Source organism: Microcebus murinus, unplaced genomic scaffold (assembly GCF_040939455.1).
Source record: "Microcebus murinus isolate Inina unplaced genomic scaffold, M.murinus_Inina_mat1.0 scaf007_hap2_Mmur4.0, whole genome shotgun sequence".
Classification (NCBI taxonomy): domain Eukaryota; kingdom Metazoa; phylum Chordata; class Mammalia; order Primates; family Cheirogaleidae; genus Microcebus; species Microcebus murinus.
The window spans coordinates 288,507-308,732 of record NW_027438953.1 but is presented as its reverse complement, the minus strand read 5'-3'; positions in this window follow the sequence as shown (position 1 = coordinate 308,732).

Here is a 20,226-nt window from a genome sequence, read left to right as displayed (position 1 = left end):
GGTGCGTGGACACAGCCAGATCCACACTGCGCCCTGCCTGCCCGTCTGCCGTGGGTGAGTGGACACAGCCAGATCCGCACTGCGCCCTGCCTGACCGACTGAGGTGGGTGAGTGGACACAGCCAGATCCGCACTGCGCCCTGCCTGCCCGTCTCCCGTGGGCGAGTGGACACAGCCAGATCCGCACTGCGCCCTACCTGCCCGTCTGCCGTGGGTGAGTGGACACAGCCAGATCCTCACTGCGCCCTGCCTGACCGTATGCCGTGGGTGAGTGGACACAGCCAGATCCACACTGCGCCCTGCCTGCCCGTCTGCCGTGGTTGAGTGGACACAGCCAGATCCGCACTGCGCCCTGCCTGACCTCCTGCCCTGGGTGAGTGGACACCGCCAGATCCGTACTGCGCCCTGCCTGCCCGTCTGCCGTGGGTCAGTGGACATAGGCAGATCCACACTGCACCGTCTCTGCCCATCTCCCGTGGGTGAAGGACACAGCCGGATCCGCACTGCGCCTTGCCTGCCCGTCTCACGTTGGTGAGTGGACACAGCCACATCCGCACTGCACCCTGCCTGCCCGTCTCCCGTGGGTGAATGGACAGAGCCACATCCGCACTGCGCCCTGGCTGACCGCCTGCTGTGGGTGCGTGGACACAGCCAGATCCGCACTGCGTCCTGCCTGACCGCCTGCCGTGGGTGAGTGGACACAGCCAGATCCGCACTGCGCCCTGCCTGCCCGTCTGCCGTGGGTGAGTGGACACAGCCATATCCGCACTACGCTCTGCCTGACCACCTGATGTGGGTGCGTGGACACAGCCAGATCCGCACTGCGCCCTGCCTGACCGCCTGCCGTGGGTGAGTGGACACAGCAAGATCCGCACTGCGCCCTGCCTGACCGCCTTCCGTGGGCGAGTGGACACAGCCAGATCCGCACTGCGCCCTGCCTGCCCGTCTCCCGTGGGCGAGTGGACACAGCCAGATCCGCACTGCGCCCTGCCTGCCCGTCTGCCGTGAGCGAGTGTACACAGCCAGATCCGCACTGCGCCCTGCCTGCCCGTCTGCCGTGGGTGAGTGGACACAGCCAGATCCGCACTGCGCCCTCCCTGACCGCCTGCCGTTGGTGAGTGGACACAGCCAGATCCGCACTGCGCCCTGCCTGCCCGTCTCCCGTGGGCGAGTGGACACAGCCAGATCCGCACTGCGCCCTGCCTGCCCGTCTGCCGTGGGTGAGTGGACACAGCCACATCCACACTGCGCCCTGCCTGACCGTCTGCCGTGGGTGAGTGGAAACACCCAGATCCACACTGCGCCCTACCTGACCGCCTGCTGTGGGTGCGTGGACACAGCCAGATCCGCACTGCGTCCTGCCTGACCGCCTGCCGTGGGTGAGTGGACACAGCCAGATCCGCACTGCGCCCTGCCTGCCCGTCTGCCGTGGGTGAGTGGACACAGCCATATCCGCACTACGCTCTGCCTGACCACCTGATGTGGGTGCGTGGACACAGCCAGATCCGCACTGCGCCCTGCCTGACCGCCTGCCGTGGGTGAGTGGACACAGCAAGATCCGCAATGCGCCCTGCCTGACCGCCTTCCGTGGGCGAGTGGACACAGCCAGATCCGCACTGCGCCCTGCTTGCCCGTCTCCCGTGGGCGAGTGGACACAGCCAGATCCGCACTGCGCCCTGCCTGCCCGTCTGCCGTGGGTGAGTGGACACAGCCAGATCCGCACTGCGCCCTGCCTGACCGTCTGCCGTGGGTGAGAGGACACAGCCAGATCCGCACTGCGCCCTGCCTGACCGCCTGCTGTGGGTGCGTGGACACAGCCAGATCCGCACTGCGTCCTGCCTGACCGCCAGCCGTGGGTGAGTGGACACAGCCAGATCCGCACTGCGCCCTGCCTGCCCATCTGCCGTGGGTGAGTGGACACAGCCAGATCCGCACTACGCTCTGCCTGACCACCTGCTGTGGGTGCGTGGACACAGCCAGATCCGCACTGCACCCTGCCTGACCGCCTGCCGTGGGTGAGTGGACACAGCCAGATCCGTACTGCGCCCTGCCTGGCCGTGTGCCGTGGGTCAGTGGACATAGCCAGATCAACACAGCACCGTCTCTGCCCATCTCCCGTTGGTGAGTGGACACAGCCGGATCCGCACTGCGCCCAGCCTGCCCGTCTCCCGTGGGTGAGTGGACAAGCCAGATCCGCACTGCGCCTTGCCTGCCCGTCTCACGTGGGTGAGTGGACACAGCCAGATCCGCACTGCGCCCTGCCTGCCCGTCTGCCGTGGGTGAGTGGACACAGCCAGATCCACACTGCGTCCTGCCTGCCCGTCTGCCGTGGGTCAGTGGACACAGCCAGATCCACACTGCGCCCTGCATGCCCGTCTGCCGTGGGCGAGTGGACACAGCCAGATCCGCACTGCGCCCTGCCTGACCGTCTTCCGTGGGTGAGTGGACACAGCCAGATCCGCACTGCGCCCTGCCTGACCGCCTCCCGTCTGTGAGTGGACACAGCCAGATCCACACTGCGCCCTGCCTGACCGCCTGTCGTCTGTGAGTAGACACAGCCAGATCCGCACTGCGCCCTGCCTGCCCGTCTGCCGTGGGTCAGTGGACATAGGCAGATCCACACTGCACCGTCTCTGCCCATCTCCCGTGGGTGAAGGACACAGCCGGATCCGCACTGCGCCCTGTCTGCCCGTCTCCCGTGGGTGAGTGGACACAGCCGGATCCGCACTGCGCCTTGCCTGCCCGTCTCACGTTGGTGAGTGGACACAGCCAGATCCGCACTGCACCCTGCCTGCCCGTCTCCCGTGGGTGAATGGACAGAGCCACATCCGCACTGCGCCCTGGCTGACCGCCTGCTGTGGGTGCGTGGACACAGCCAGATCCGCACTGCGTCCTGCCTGACCGCCTGCCGTGGGTGAGTGGACACAGCCAGATCCGCACTGCGCCCTGCCTGCCCGTCTGCCGTGGGTGAGTGGACACAGCCATATCCGCACTACGCTCTGCCTGACCACCTGATGTGGGTGCGTGGACACAGCCAGATCCGCACTGCGCCCTGCCTGACCGCCTGCCGTGGGTGAGTGGACACAGCAAGATCCGCACTGCGCCCTGCCTGACCGCCTTCCGTGGGCGAGTGGACACAGCCAGATCCGCACTGCGCCCTGCCTGCCCGTCTCCCGTGGGCGAGTGGACACAGCCAGATCCGCACTGCGCCCTGCCTGCCCGTCTGCCGTGAGCGAGTGTACACAGCCAGATCCGCACTGCGCCCTGCCTGCCCGTCTGCCGTGGGTGAGTGGACACAGCCAGATCCGCACTGCGCCCTCCCTGACCGCCTGCCGTTGGTGAGTGGACACAGCCAGATCCGCACTGCGCCCTGCCTGCCCGTCTCCCGTGGGCGAGTGGACACAGCCAGATCCGCACTGCGCCCTGCCTGCCCGTCTGCCGTGGGTGAGTGGACACAGCCACATCCACACTGCGCCCTGCCTGACCGTCTGCCGTGGGTGAGTGGAAACACCCAGATCCACACTGCGCCCTACCTGACCGCCTGCTGTGGGTGCGTGGACACAGCCAGATCCGCACTGCGTCCTGCCTGACCGCCTGCCGTGGGTGAGTGGACACAGCCAGATCCGCACTGCGCCCTGCCTGCCCGTCTGCCGTGGGTGAGTGGACACAGCCATATCCGCACTACGCTCTGCCTGACCACCTGCTGTGGGTGCGTGGACACAGCCAGATCCGCACTGCACCCTGCCTGACCGCCTGCCGTGGGTGAGTGGACACAGCCAGATCCGCACTGCACCCTGCCTGACCGCCTGCCGTGGGTGAGTGGACACAGCCAGATCCGTACTGCGCCCTGCCTGGCCGTGTGCCGTGGGTCAGTGGACATAGCCAGATCAACACAGCACCGTCTCTGCCCATCTCCCGTTGGTGAGTGGACACAGCCGGATCCGCACTGCGCCCAGCCTGCCCGTCTCCCGTGGGTGAGTGGACAAGCCAGATCCGCACTGCGCCTTGCCTGCCCGTCTCACGTGGGTGAGTGGACACAGCCAGATCTGCACTGCGCCCTGCCTGCCCGTCTGCCGTGGGTGAGTGGACACAGCCAGATCCACACTGCGTCCTGCCTGCCCGTCTGCCGTGGGTCAGTGGAAACAGCCAGATCCACACTGCGCCCTGCTTGCCCGTCTGCCGTGGGTGATTGGACACAGCCAGATCCGCACTGCGCCCTGCCTGCCCGTCTCCCGTGGGTGAGTGGACACAGCCAGATCCGCACTGCGCCTTGCCTGCCTGTCTGCCGTCAGTGAGTGGACACAGCCAGATCCGCACTGCGCCCTGCCTGCTCGTCTCCCGTGGGTGAGTGGACACAGACAGATCCGCACTGCGCCCTGCCTGCCAGTCTTCTGTGGGCGAGTGGACACCGCCAGATCCGCACTGCGCCCTGCCTGCCCGTCTCCCGTGGGTGAGTGGACACAGCGAGATCCACACTGCGCCTTGTCTGCCCGTCTCCCCTGGGTGAGTGGACACAGCCAGATCCGCACTGCGCCCTGCCTGCCCGTCTCCCGTGGGTGAGTGGACACAGCCAGATCCGTACTGCGCCCTGTCTGACCGCCTGTTGTGGGTGCGTGGACACAGCCAGATCCGCACTGCTCCCTGCCTGACCGCCTGCGGTGGGTGAGTGGACACAGCCAGATCCGCACTGCGCCCTGCCTGACCTCCTGCCGTGGGTGAGTGGACACCGCCAGATCCGTACTGCGCCCTGTCTGACCGCCTGTTGTGGGTGCGTGGACACAGCCAGATCCACACTGCGCCCTGCCTGCCCGTCTGCCGTGGGTGAGTGGACACAGCCAGATCCGCACTGCGCCCTGCCTGACCGACTGAGGTGGGTGTGTGGACACAGCCAGATCCGCACTGCGCCCTGCCTGCCCGTCTCCCGTGGGCGAGTGGACACAGCCAGATCCGCACTGCGCCCTACCTGCCCGTCTGCCGTGGGTGAGTGGACACAGCCAGATCCTCACTGCGCCCTGCCTGACCGTATGCCGTGGGTGAGTGGACACAGCCAGATCCACACTGCGCCCTGCCTGCCCGTCTGCCGTGGTTGAGTGGACACAGCCAGATCCGCACTGCGCCCTGCCTGACCTCCTGCCGTGGGTGAGTGGACACCGCCAGATCCGTACTGCGCCCTGCCTGCCCATCTGCCGTGGGTCAGTGGACATAGGCAGATCCACACTGCACCGTCTATGCCCATCTCCCGTGGGTGAAGGACACAGCCGGATCCGCACTGCGCCCTGTCTGCCCTTCTCCCGTGGGTGAGTGGACACAGCCGGATCCGCACTGCGCCTTGCCTGCCCGTCTCACGTTGGTGAGTGGACACAGCCAGATCCGCACTGCACCCTGCCTGCCCGTCTCCCGTGGGTGAATGGACAGAGCCACATCCGCACTGCGCCCTGGCTGACCGCCTGCTGTGGGTGCGTGGACACAGCCAGATCCGCACTGCGTCCTGCCTGACCGCCTGCCGTGGGTGAGTGGACACAGCCAGATCCGCACTGCGCCCTGCCTGCCCGTCTGCCGTGGGTGAGTGGACACAGCCATATCCGCACTACGCTCTGCCTGACCACCTGATGTGGGTGCGTGGACACAGCCAGATCCGCACTGCGCCCTGCCTGACCGCCTGCCGTGGGTGAGTGGACACAGCAAGATCCGCACTGCGCCCTGCCTGACCGCCTTCCGTGGGCGAGTGGACACAGCCAGATCCGCACTGCGCCCTGCCTGCCCGTCTCCCGTGGGCGAGTGGACACAGCCAGATCCGCACTGCGCCCTGCCTGCCCGTCTGCCGTGAGCGAGTGTACACAGCCAGATCCGCACTGCGCCCTGCCTGCCCGTCTGCCGTGGGTGAGTGGACACAGCCAGATCCGCACTGCGCCCTCCCTGACCGCCTGCCGTTGGTGAGTGGACACAGCCAGATCCGCACTGCGCCCTGCCTGCCCGTCTCCCGTGGGCGAGTGGACACAGCCAGATCCGCACTGCGCCCTGCCTGCCCGTCTGCCGTGGGTGAGTGGACACAGCCACATCCACACTGCGCCCTGCCTGACCGTCTGCCGTGGGTGAGTGGAAACACCCAGATCCACACTGCGCCCTACCTGACCGCCTGCTGTGGGTGCGTGGACACAGCCAGATCCGCACTGCGTCCTGCCTGACCGCCTGCCGTGGGTGAGTGGACACAGCCAGATCCGCACTGCGCCCTGCCTGCCCGTCTGCCGTGGGTGAGTGGACACAGCCATATCCGCACTACGCTCTGCCTGACCACCTGATGTGGGTGCGTGGACACAGCCAGATCCGCACTGCGCCCTGCCTGACCGCCTGCCGGGGGTGAGTGGACACAGCAAGATCCGCAATGCGCCCTGCCTGACCGCCTTCCGTGGGCGAGTGGACACAGCCAGATCCGCACTGCGCCCTGCTTGCCCGTCTCCCGTGGGCGAGTGGACACAGCCAGATCCGCACTGCGCCCTGCCTGCCCGTCTGCCGTGGGTGAGTGGACACAGCCAGATCCGCACTGCGCCCTGCCTGACCGTCTGCCGTGGGTGAGAGGACACAGCCAGATCCGCACTGCGCCCTGCCTGACCGCCTGCTGTGGGTGCGTGGACACAGCCAGATCCGCACTGCGTCCTGCCTGACCGCCAGCCGTGGGTGAGTGGACACAGCCAGATCCGCACTGCGCCCTGCCTGCCCATCTGCCGTGGGTGAGTGGACACAGCCAGATCCGCACTACGCTCTGCCTGACCACCTGCTGTGGGTGCGTGGACACAGCCAGATCCGCACTGCACCCTGCCTGACCGCCTGCCGTGGGTGAGTGGACACAGCCAGATCCGTACTGCGCCCTGCCTGGCCGTGTGCCGTGGGTCAGTGGACATAGCCAGATCAACACAGCACCGTCTCTGCCCATCTCCCGTTGGTGAGTGGACACAGCCGGATCCGCACTGCGCCCAGCCTGCCCGTCTCCCGTGGGTGAGTGGACAAGCCAGATCCGCACTGCGCCTTGCCTGCCCGTCTCACGTGGGTGAGTGGACACAGCCAGATCCGCACTGCGCCCTGCCTGCCCGTCTGCCGTGGGTGAGTGGACACAGCCAGATCCACACTGCGTCCTGCCTGCCCGTCTGCCGTGGGTCAGTGGACACAGCCAGATCCACACTGCGCCCTGCATGCCTGTCTGCCGTGGGCGAGTGGACACAGCCAGATCCGCACTGCGCCCTGCCTGACCGTCTGCCGTGGGTGAGTGGACACAGCCAGATCCGCACTGCGCCCTGCCTGACCGCCTCCCGTCTGTGAGTGGACACAGCCAGATCCACACTGCGCCCTGCCTGACCGCCTGTCGTCTGTGAGTAGACACAGCCAGATCCGCACTGCGCCCTGCCTGCCCGTCTGCCGTGGGTCAGTGGACATAGGCAGATCCACACTGCACCGTCTCTGCCCATCTCCCGTGGGTGAAGGACACAGCCGGATCCGCACTGCGCCCTGTCTGCCCGTCTCCCGTGGGTGAGTGGACACAGCCGGATCCGCACTGCGCCTTGCCTGCCCGTCTCACGTTGGTGAGTGGACACAGCCAGATCCGCACTGCACCCTGCCTGCCCGTCTCCCGTGGGTGAATGGACAGGGCCACATCCGCACTGCGCCCTGGCTGACCGCACGCTGTGGGTGCGTGGACACAGCCAGATCCGCACTGCGTCCTGCCTGACCGCCTGCCGTGGGTGAGTGGACACAGCCAGATCCGCACTGCGCCCTGCCTGCCCGTCTGCCGTGGGTGAGTGGACACAGCCATATCCGCACTACGCTCTGCCTGACCACCTGATGTGGGTGCGTGGACACAGCCAGATCCGCACTGCGCCCTGCCTGACCGCCTGCCGTGGGTGAGTGGACACAGCAAGATCCGCACTGCGCCCTGCCTGACCGCCTTCCGTGGGCGAGTGGACACAGCCAGATCCGCACTGCGCCCTGCCTGCCCGTCTCCCGTGGGCGAGTGGACACAGCCAGATCCGCACTGCGCCCTGGCTGCCCGTCTGCCGTGAGCGAGTGTACACAGCCAGATCCGCACTGCGCCCTGCCTGCCCGTCTGCCGTGGGTGAGTGGACACAGCCAGATCCGCACTGCGCCCTCCCTGACCGCCTGCCGTTGGTGAGTGGACACAGCCAGATCCGCACTGCGCCCTGCCTGCCCGTCTCCCGTGGGCGAGTGGACACAGCCAGATCCGCACTGCGCCCTGCCTGCCCGTCTGCCGTGGGTGAGTGGACACAGCCACATCCACACTGCGCCCTGCCTGACCGTCTGCCGTGGGTGAGTGGAAACACCCAGATCCACACTGCGCCCTACCTGACCGCCTGCTGTGGGTGCGTGGACACAGCCAGATCCGCACTGCGTCCTGCCTGACCGCCTGCCGTGGGTGAGTGGACACAGCCAGATCCGCACTGCGCCCTGCCTGCCCGTCTGCCGTGGGTGAGTGGACACAGCCATATCCGCACTACGCTCTGCCTGACCACCTGATGTGGGTGCGTGGACACAGCCAGATCCGCACTGCGCCCTGCCTGACCGCCTGCCGTGGGTGAGTGGACACAGCAAGATCCGCACTGCGCCCTGCCTGACCGCCTTCCGTGGGCGAGTGGACACAGCCAAATCCGCACTGCGCCCTGCCTGCCCGTCTCCCGTGGGCGAGTGGACACAGCCAGATCCGCACTGCGCCCTGCCTGCCCGTCTGCCGTGGGTGAGTGGACACAGCCAGATCCGCACTGCGCCCTGCCTGACCGTCTGCCGTGGGTGAGAGGACACAGCCAGATCCGCACTGCGCCCTGCCTGACCGCCTGCTGTGTGTGCGTGGACACAGCCAGATCCGCACTGCGTCCTGCCTGACCGCCAGCCGTGGGTGAGTGGACACAGCCAGATCCGCACTGCGCCCTGCCTGCCCATCTGCCGTGGGTGAGTGGACACAGCCAGATCCGCACTACGCTCTGCCTGACCACCTGCTGTGGGTGCGTGGACACAGCCAGATCCGCACTGCACCCTGCCTGACCGCCTGCCGTGGGTGAGTGGACACAGCCAGATCCGTACTGCGCCCTGCCTGGCCGTGTGCCGTGGGTCAGTGGACATAGCCAGATCAACACAGCACCGTCTCTGCCCATCTCCCGTTGGTGAGTGGACACAGCCGGATCCGCACTGCGCCCAGCCTGCCCGTCTCCCGTGGGTGAGTGGACAAGCCAGATCCGCACTGCGCCCTGCCTGCCCGTCTCACGTGGGTGAGTGGACACAGCCAGATCCGCACTGCGCCCTGCCTGCCCGTCTGCCGTGGGTGAGTGGACACAGCCAGATCCACACTGCGTCCTGCCTGCCCGTCTGCCGTGGGTCAGTGGACACAGCCAGATCCACACTGCGCCCTGCTTGCCCGTCTGCCGTGGGTGAGTGGACACAGCCAGATCCGCACTGCGCCCTGCCTGCTCGTCTCCCGTGGGTGAGTGGACACAGCCAGATCCGCACTGCGCCCTGCCTGCCCGTCTCCCGTGGGTGAGTGGACACAGCCAGATCCGCACTGCGCCTTGCCTGCCCGTCTGCCGTCAGTGAGTGGACACAGCCAGATCCGCACTGCGCCCTGCCTGCTCGTCTCCCGTGGGTGAGTGGACACAAACAGATCCGCACTGCGCCCTGCCTGCCAGTCTTCTGTGGGCGAGTGGACACAGCCAGATCCGCACTGCGCCCTGCCTGCCCGTCTCCCGTGGGTGAGTGGACACAGCGAGATCCACACTGCGCCTTGTCTGCCCGTCTCCCCTGGGTGAGTGGACACAGCCAGATCCGCACTGCGCCCTGCCTGCCCGTCTCCCGTGGGTGAGTGGACACAGCCAGATCCGCACTGCGCCCTGTCTGACCGCCTGTTGTGGGTGCGTGGACACAGCCAGATCCGCCCTGCTCCCTGCCTGACCGCCTGCCGTGGGTGAGTGTACACAGCCAGATCCGCACTGCGCCCTGCCTGAGCGCCTTCCGTGGGTGAGTGGACACAGCCAGATCCGCACTGCGCCCTGCCTGCCCGTCTCCCGTGGGCGAGTGGACACAGCCAGATCCGCACTGCGCCCTCCCTGCCCGTCTGCCGTGGGCGAGTGGACACAGCCAGATCCGCACTGCGCCCTGCCTGACCGTCTGCCGTGGGTGAGTGGACACAGCCAGATCCACACTGCGCCCTGCATGCCCGTCTGCCGTGGGCGAGTGGACACAGCCAGATCCGCACTGCGCCCTGCCTGACCGTCTGCCGTGGGTGAGTGGACACAGCCAGATCCGCACTGCGCCCTGCCTGACCGCCTCCCGTCTGTGAGTGGACACAGCCAGATCCACACTGCGCCCTGCCTGACCGCCTGTCGTCTGTGAGTAGACACAGCCAGATCCGCACTGCGCCCTGCCTGCCCGTCTCCCGTGAATGAGTGGACACAGCCACATCCGCACTGCGCCCTGCCTGCCCGTCTCCGGTGGGTGAATGGACAGAGCCCGATCCGCACTGCGCCTTGCCTCCCCGTCTGCCGTCAGTGAGTGGACACAGCCAGATCCGCACTGCGCCCTGCCTGCCCGTCTCCCGTGGGTGAGTGGACACAGACAGATCCGCACTGCACCCTGCCTGCCCGTCTCCCATGGGCGAGTGAACACAGCCAGATCCGCACTGCGCCCTGCCTGCCCGTCTGCCGTGGGCGAGTGGACACAGCCAGATCCGCACTGCGCCCTGTCTGACCGTCTGCCGTGGGTGAGTGGACACAGCCAGATCCACACTATGCCCTGCCTGCCCATCTGCCGTGGGCGAGTGGACAAAGCCAGATCCGCACTGCGCCCTGCCTGACCGTCTGCCGTGGGTGAGTGGACACAGCCAGATCTGCACTGTGCCCTGCCTGACCGCCTGCCGTGGGTGAGTAGACACAGCCAGATACTCACGGCGCCTTGCCTGCCCGTCTCCCTTGGGCGAGTGGACACAGCCAGATCCGCACTGCGCCCTGCCTGCCCGTCTGCCGTGGGTGAGTGGACACAGCCAGATCCGCATTGCGCCCTGCCTGACCGTCTCCCATGGGTCAGTGTACATAGCCATATCCACACAGCACCCTCTCTGCCCGTCTCCCGTGGGTGAGTGGACACACCCAGATCCACAATGCGCACTGCCTGCCCGTCTGCCGTGGGTGAGTGGACACAGCCAGATCCGCACTGCGCCCTGCCACACCGTCTGCCGTGGGTGAGTGGACACAGCCAGATCCGCACTGCGCCCTGCCTGACCGTCTGCCATGTGTGAGTGGACACAGCCAGATCCGCACTGCGCCCTGCCTGACCTCCTGCTGTGGTTGCGTGGACACAGCCAGTTCCGCACTGCGTCCTGCCTGACCGCCTGCAGTGGGTGAGTAGACACAGCCAGATCCGCACTGCGCCCTGCCTGCCCGTCTGCCGTGGGTGAGTGGACACAGCCAGATCCGCACTACGCCCTGCCTGACCGCCTGCTGTGTGTGCGTGGACACAGCCAGATCCGCACTGCACCCTGCCTGACCGCCTGCCGTGGGTGAGTGGACACAGCCAGATCCGTACTGCGCCATGCCTGGCCGTGTGCCGTGGGTCAGTGGACATAGCCAGATCCACACAGCACCGTCTCTGCCCATCTCCCGTGGGTGAGTGGACACAGCCGGATCCGCACTGCGCCCAGTCTGCCCGTCTCCCCTGGGTGAGTGGACAAGCCAGATCCGCACTGCGCCTTGCCTGCCCGTCTCACGTGGGTGAGTGGACACAGCCAGATCCGCACTGCGCCCTGCCTGCCCGTCTGCCGTGGGTGAGTGGACACAGCCAGATTCACACTGCGCCCTGCCTGCCCGTCTGCCGTGGGTCAGTGGACACAGCCAGATCCACACTGCGCCCTGCTTGCCCGTCTGCCGTGGATGAGTGGACACAGCCAGATGCGCACTGCGCCCTGCCTGCTTGTCTCCCGTGGGTGAGTGGACTCAGCCAGATCCGCACTGCGCCCTGCCTGCCCGTCTCCGTGGGTGAGTGGACACAGCCAGATCCGCACTGCGCCCTGCCTGCCCGTCTGCCGTGGGCGAGTGGACACAGCCAGATCCGCACTGTGCCCTGCCTGACCGTCTGCCGTGGGTGTGTGGACACAGCCAGATCCACACTGCGCCCTGCCTGCCCATCTGCCGTGGGCGAGTGGACACAGCCAGATCCGCAATGCGCCCTGCCTGTCCGTCTGCCGTGGGTGAGTGGACACAGCCAGATCCGCAGTGCGCCCTGCCTGCCCGTCTCCCGTGGGTGAGTGGACACAGCCAGATCCGCACTGCGCCCTGCCTGCCTGACTCCCGTGGGTGAGTGGACACAGCCAGATCCGTACTGCGCCCTGCCTGCCCGTCTCCCGTGGGTGAGTGGAACAGCCAGATCCAAACTCCACCATGCCTGACCGCCTGCCGTGGGTGAGAGGACACAGCCAGTTCCGCACAGCACCCTGTCTGACCGTCTGCCGTGGGTCAGTGGACACAGCCAGATCCGCACTGCGCCCTGCCTGCCCGTCTCCCGTGGGTGAGTGGACATAGCCAGATCCGCACTGCGCCCTGCCTGCCCTTCTCCCGTGGGTGAGTGGACACAGCCACATCCGCACTGCGCCTTGCCTGCCCGTTTGCGGTCAGTGAGTGGACACAGCCAGATCCGCACTGCGCCCTGCCTGTCCGTCTCCCATGGGTGAGTGGACACAGCCAGATCCGCACTGCGCCCTGCCTGCCCGTCTCCCGTGGGCGAGTGGACACAGCCAGATCCGCACTGCGCCCTGCCTGCCCGTCTGCCGTGAGCGAGTGTACACAGCCAGATCCGCACTGCGCCCTGCCTGCCCGTCTGCCGTGGGTGAGTGGACACAGCCACATCCACACTGCGCCCTGCCTGACCGTCTGCCGTGGGTGAGTGGACACACCCAGATCCACACTGCGCCCTACCTGACCGCCTGCTGTGGGTGCGTGGACACAGCCAGATCCGCACTGCGTCCTGCCTGACCGCCTGCCGTGGGTGAGTGGACACAGCCATATCCGCACTACGCTCTGCCTGACCACCTGATGTGGGTGCGTGGACACAGCCAGATCCTCACTGCGCCCTGCCTGACCGCCTGCCGTGGGTGAGTGGACACAGCAAGATCCGCACTGCGCCCTGCCTGACCGCCTTCCGTGGGCGAGTGGACACAGCCAGATCCGCACTGCGCCCTGCCTGCCCGTCTCCCGTGGGCGAGTGGACACAGCCAGATCCGCACTGCGCCCTGCCTGCCCGTCTGCCGTGGGTGAGTGGACACAGCCAGATCCGCACTGCGCCCTGCCTGACCGTCTGCTGTGGGTGAGTGGACACAGCCAGATCCGTACTGCGCCCTGCCTGACCGGCTGCTGTGTGTGCGTGGACACAGCCAGATCCGCACTGCGTCCTGCCTGACCGCCAGCCGTGGGTGAGTGGACACAGCCAGATCCGCACTGCGCCCTGCCTGCCCGTCTGCCGTGGGTGAGTGGACACAGCCAGATCCGCACTACGCTCTGCCTGACCACCTGCTGTGGGTGCGTGGACACAGCCAGATCCGCACTGCACCCTGCCTGACCGCCTGCCGTGGGTGAATGGACACAGCCAGATCCGTACTGCGCCCTGCCTGGCCGTGTGCCGTGGGTCAGTGGACATAGCCAGATCAACACAGCACCGTCTCTGCCCATCTCCCGTGGGTGAGTGGACACAGCCGGATCCGCACTGCGCCCAGCCTGCCCGTCTCCCCTGGGTGAGTGGACAAGCCAGATCCGCACTGCGCCTTGCCTGTCCGTCTGCCGTGGGTGAGTGGACACAGCCAGATCCGCAGTGCGCCCTGCCTGCCCGTCTCCCGTGGGTGAGTGGACACAGCCAGATCCGCACTGCGCCCTGCCTGCCTGACTCCCGTGGGTGAGTGGACACAGCCAGATCCGTACTGCGCCCTGCCTGCCCGTCTCCCGTGGGTGAGTGGAACAGCCAGATCCGAACTCCACCATGCCTGACCGCCTGCCGTGGGTGAGAGGACACAGCCAGTTCCGCACTGCGCCCTGCCTGCCCGTCTCCCGAGGGTGAGTGGACACAGCCAGATCCACACAGCACCCTGTCTGACCGTCTGCCGTGGGTCAGTGGACACAGCCAGATCCGCACTGCGCCCTGCCTGCCCGTCTCCCGTGGGTGAGTGGACATAGCCAGATCCGCACTGCGCCCTGCCTGCCCTTCTCCCGTGGGTGAGTGGACACAGCCACATCCGCACTGCGCCTTGCCTGCCCGTTTGCGGTCAGTGAGTGGACACAGCCAGATCCGCACTGCGCCCTGCCTGTCCGTCTCCCATGGGTGAGTGGACACAGCCAGATCCGCACTGCGCCCTGCCTGCCCGTCTGCCGTGGGCGAGTGGACACAGCCAGATCCGCACTGCGCCCTGCCTGCCCGTCTGCCGTGAGCGAGTGTACACAGCCAGATCCGCACTGCGCCCTGCCTGCCCGTCTCCCGTGAATGAGTGGACACAGCCACATCCGCACTGCGCCCTGCCTGCCCGTCTCCGGTGGGTGAGTGGACAGAGCCCGATCCGCACTGCGCCTTGCCTCCCCGTCTGCCGTCAGTGAGTGGACACAGCCAGATCCGCACTGCGCCCTGCCTGCCCGTCTCCCGTGGGTGAGTGGACACAGACAGATCCGCACTGCACCCTGCCTGCCCGTCTCCCATGGGCGAGTGAACACAGCCAGATCCACACTGCGCCCTGCATGCCCGTCTGCCGTGGGCGAGTGGACACAGCCAGATCCGCACTGCGCCCTGCCTGACCGTCTGCCGTGGGTGAGTGGACACAGCCAGATCCGCACTGCGCCCTGCCTGACCGCCTCCCGTCTGTGAGTGGACACAGCCAGATCCACACTGCGCCCTGCCTGACCGCCTGTCGTCTGTGAGTGGACACAGCCAGATCCGCACTGCGCCCTGCCTGCCCGTCTCCCGTGAATGAGTGGACACAGCCACATCCGCACTGCGCCCTGCCTGCCCGTCTCCGGTGGGTGAATGGACAGAGCCCGATCCGCACTGCGCCTTGCCTCCCCGTCTGCCGTCAGTGAGTGGACACAGCCAGATCCGCACTGCGCCCTGCCTGCCCGTCTCCCGTGGGTGAGTGGACACAGACAGATCCGCACTGCACCCTGCCTGCCCGTCTCCCATGGGCGAGTGAACACAGCCAGATCCGCACTGCGCCCTGCCTGCCCGTCTGCCGTGGGCGAGTGGACACAGCCAGATCCGCACTGCGCCCTGCCTGACCGTCTGCCGTGGGTGAGTGGACACAGCCAGATCCACACTATGCCCTGCCTGCCCATCTGCCGTGGGCGAGTGGACAAAGCCAGATCCGCACTGCGCCCTGCCTGACCGTCTGCCGTGGGTGAGTGGACACAGCCAGATCTGCACTGTGCCCTGCATGACCGCCTGCCGTGGGTGAGTAGACGCAGCCAGATACGCACTGCGCCTTGCCTGCCCGTCTCCCTTGGGCGAGTGGACACAGCCAGATCCGCACTGCGCCCTGCCTGCCCGTCTGCCGTGGGTGAGTGGACACAGCCAGATCCGCATTGCGCCCTGCCTGACCGTCTCCCATGGGTCAGTGTACATAGCCATATCCACACAGCACCCTCTCTGCCCGTCTCCCGTGGGTGAGTGGACACACCCAGATCCACACTGCGCACTGCCTGCCCGTCTGCCGTGGGTGAGTGGACACAGCCAGATCCGCACTGCGCCCTGCCTGACCGTCTGCCATGGGTGAGTGGAAACAGCCAGATCCGCACTGCACCCTGCCTGACCGCCTGCTGTGGTTGCGTGGACACAGCCAGATCCGCACTGCGTCCTGCCTGACCGCCTGCAGTGGGTGAGTGGACACAGCCAGATCCGCACTGCGCCCTGCCTGCCCGTCTGCCGTGGGTGAGTGGACACAGCCAGATCCGCACTACGCCCTGCCTGACCGCCTGCTGTGTGTGCGTGGACACAGCCAGATCCGCACTGCACCCTGCCTGACCGCCTGCCGTGGGTGAGTGGACACAGCCAGATCCGTACTGCGCCGTGCCTGGCCGTGTGCCGTGGGTCAGTGGACATAGCCAGATCCACACAGCACCGTCTCTGCCCATCTCCCGTGGGTGAGTGGACACAGCCGGATCCGCACTGCGCCCAGCCTGCCCGTCTCCCGTGGGTGAGTGGACAAGCCAGATCCGCACTGCGCCTTGCCTGCCCGTCTCACGTGGGTGAGTGGACACAGCCAGATCCGCACTGCGCCCTGCCTGCCCGTCTCCCGTGGGTGAATGGACACAGCCAGATCCGCACTACGCCCTGGCTGACCGCCTGCTGTGGGTGCGTGGACACAGCCAGACCCACACTGCGCCCTGCCTGACCGCCTGCCGTGGGTGAGTGGACACAGCCAGATCCGCACTGCGCCCTGCCAGACCGTCTGCCGTGGGTGAGTGGACACAGCCAGATCCGCACTGCGCCCTGCCTGACCGCCTGCCGTGGGCGAGTGGACACAGCCAGATCCGCACTGCGCCCTGCCTGCCCGTCTCCCGTGGGTGAGTGGACACAGCCAGATCCGCACTGCGCCCTGCCTGACCGCCTGCCGTGGGTGAGTGGAAACAGCCAGATCCGCACTGCGCCCTGCATGCCCGTATCCCGTGGGCGAGTGGACACAGCCAGATCCGCACTGCGCCCTACCTGCCCGTCTGCAGTGGGTGAGTGGACACAGCCAGATCCGCACTGCGCCCTGCCTGACCGTCTGCCGTGGGTGAGTGGACACAGCCAGATCCACACTGCGCCCTGCCTGACCGTCTGCCGTGGGTGAGTGGACACAGCCAGATCCGCACTGCGCCCTGCCTGCCAGTCTGCCGTGGGTGATTGGACACAGCCAGATCCGCACTGCGCCCTGCCTGACCGTCTGCCGTGGGTGAGTGGACACAGCCAGATCCGCACTGCGCCCTGCCTCCCCGTCTGCCGTGGGCGAGTGGACACAGCCAGATCCGCACTGCGCCCTGCCTGACCGCCTGCCGTGGGTTAGTGGACACAGCCAGATCCGCACTGCGCCCTGCCTGCCCGTCCCCGTGGGTGTGTGGACACAGCCAGATCCGCACTGAGCACTGCCTGCCCGTCTCCCGTGGGTGAGTGGACACAGCGAGATCCGCACTGCGCCCTGCCTGACCGCCTGCCGTGGGTAAGTGGACACAGCCAGATCCGTACTGCTCCCTGCCTGCCCGTCTGCCGTGGGTCAGTGGACATAGCCAGATCCACACAGCACCGTCTCTGCCCGTCTCCCGTTGGTGAGTGGACACAGCCAGATCCGCACTGCGCCTTGCCTGCCCGTCTCCCGTGGGTGAGTGGACACAGCCAGATCCGCACTGCGCCCTGCCTGCCCGTCTCCCGTGGGCGAGTGGACACAGCCAGATCCGCACTGCGCCATGCCTGCCCGTCTCCCATGGGTGAGTGGACACAGCCAGATCCGCACTGAGCCTTGCCTGCCCGTCTCCCGTGGGTGAGTGGACACAGCCAGATCCGCACTGCGCCCTGCCTGCCCGTCTCCCGTGGGCGAGTGGACACAGCCAGATCCGCACTGCGCCCTGCCTGACCGTCTGCCGTGGGTGAGTGGACACAGCCAGATCCGCACTGCGCCCTGCCTCCCCGTCTGCCGTGGGCGAGTGGACACAGCCAGATCCGCACTGCGATCTGCCTGACCGCCTGCCGTGGGTCAGTGGACATAGCCAGATCCACACTGCACCGTCTCTGCCCGTCTCCCGTTGGTGAGTGGACACAGCCAGATCCGCACTGCGCCTTGCTTGCCCGTCTCCCGTGGGTGAGTGGACACAGCCAGATCCGCACTGCGCCCTGCCTGCCCGTCTCAGGTGGGTGAGTGGACACAGCCAGATCCGCACTGCGCCCTGCCTGCCCGTCTCCCGTGGGTGAGTGGACACAGCCAGATCCGCACTGCGCCTTGCCTGCCCGTCTCCCGTCAGTGAGTGGACACAGCCAGATCCGCACTGCGCCCTGCCTGCCCGTCTCCCGTGGGTGAGTGGACACAGCCAGATCCGCACTGCGCCCTGCCTGCCCGTCTGCCGTGGGTGAGTGGACACAGCCAGATCCGCACGGCACCCTGCCTGACCGTCTGCCGTGGGCGAGTGGACACAGCCAGATCCGCACTGCGCCCTGCCTGCCCGTCTGACATTGGTGAGTGGACACAGCCAGATCCGCACTGCGCCCTGCCTGACCGCCTGCCATGGGTGAGTGGACACAGCCATATCCGCACTGCGCCCTGCCTGTCCGTCTGCCGTGGGCAAGTGGACACAGCCAGATCCGCACTGCGCCCTGCCTGACCGTCTGCCGTGGATGATTGGACACAGCCAGATCCGCACTGCGCGCTCCCTGACCGCCTGCCGTGGGTGAGTGGACACAGCCAGATCCGCACTGCGCCTTGCCTGACCGTCTGCCGTCAGTGAGTGGACACAGCCAGATCCGCACTGCGCCCTGCCTGCCCGTCTCCCGTGGGTGAGTGGACACAGACAGATCCGCACTGCGCCCTGCCTGCCCGTCTCCCGTGGGCGAGTGGACACCGCCAGATCCGCACTGCGCCCTGCCTGCCCGTCTCCCGTGGGTGAGTGGACACAGCCAGATCCGCACTGAGCCTTGCCTGCCCGTCTCCCGTGGGTGAGTGGACACAGCCAGATCTGCACTGCGCCCTGCCTGACCGCCTGCCGTGGGTGATTGGACACAGCCAGATCCGCACTGCGCCCTGCCTGCCCGTCTCCCGTGGGCGAGTGGACACAGCCAGATCCGCACTGCGCCCTGCCTGCCCGTCTGCCGTGGTTGAGTGGACACAGCCAGATCCGCACTGCGCCCTGCCTGACCGTCTGCCGTGTGTGAGTGGACACAGCCAGATCAGCACTGCGCCCTGCTTGACTGCCTGCTGTGGGTGCGTGGACACAGCCAGATCCGCACTGCGCCCTGCCTTCCCGTCTGCCGTGGGTGAGTGGACACAACCAGATCCGCACTGCTCCCTGCCTGACCGTGTGCCGTGGGTGAGTGGACACAGCCAGATCCACACTGCGCCCTGCCTGCCCGTCTACCGTGGGTGAGTGGACACAGCCAGATCCGCACTGCGCCCTGCCTGACCGTCTGCCGTGGGTGAGTGGACACAGCCAGATCCGCACTGCGCCCTGCCTGACCGCCTGCCGTGGGTGCGTGGACACAGCCAGATCCGCACTACGCCCTGCCTGACCGTCTGCCGTGGGTGAGTGGACACAGCCAGATCCGCACTACGCCCTGCCTGACCGCCTGCTGTGGGTGCGTGGACACAGCCAGATCCGCACTGCGCCCTGCCTGCCCGTATCCCGTGGGCGAGTGGACACAGCGAGATCCGCACTGCGCCCTACCTGCCCGTCTGCAGTGGGTGAGTGGACACAGCCAGATCCGCACTGCGCCCTGCCTGACCGTCTGCCGTGGGTGAGTGGACACAGCCAGATCCACACTGCGCCCTGCCTACCCGTCTGCCGTGGGTGAGTGGACAAAGCCAGATCCACACTGCGCCTTGCCTGCCCGTCTCCCCTGGGTGAGGGGACACAGCCAGATCCGCACTGCGCCCTGCCTGCTCGTCTCCCGTGGGTGAGTGGACACAGCCAGATCCGCCCTGCGCCCTGCCTGCCCGTCTGCCGTGGGTGAGTGGACACAGCCAGATCCGCACTGCGCCCTGCCTGACCGTCTGCCGTGGGTGAGTGGACACAGCCAGATCCGCACTGCGCCCTGCTTGCTCATCTGCCGTGGGTTAGTGGACACAGCCAGATCCGCACTGCGCCCTGCCTGCCCGTCTGCCGTGTGTGAGTGGACACAGCGAGATCCACACTGCGCCCTGCCTGCCCGTCTGCCGTGGGTGAGTGGACACAGCCAGATCCGCACTGCGCCCTGCCTGCCCGTCTGCCGTGGGTGAGTGGACACAGCCAGATCCGCACTGCGCCTTGCGTGCCCGTCTCACGTGGGTGAGTGGACACAGCCAGATCCGCACTGCGCCATGCCTGCCCGTCTCCCATGGGTGAGTGGACACAGCCAGATCCGCACTGAGCCTTGCCTGCCCGTCTCCCGTGGGTGAGTGGACACAGCCAGATCCGCACTGCGCCCTGCCTGCCCGTCTCCCGTGGGCGAGTGGACACAGCCATATCCGCACTGCGCCCTGCCTGACCGTCTG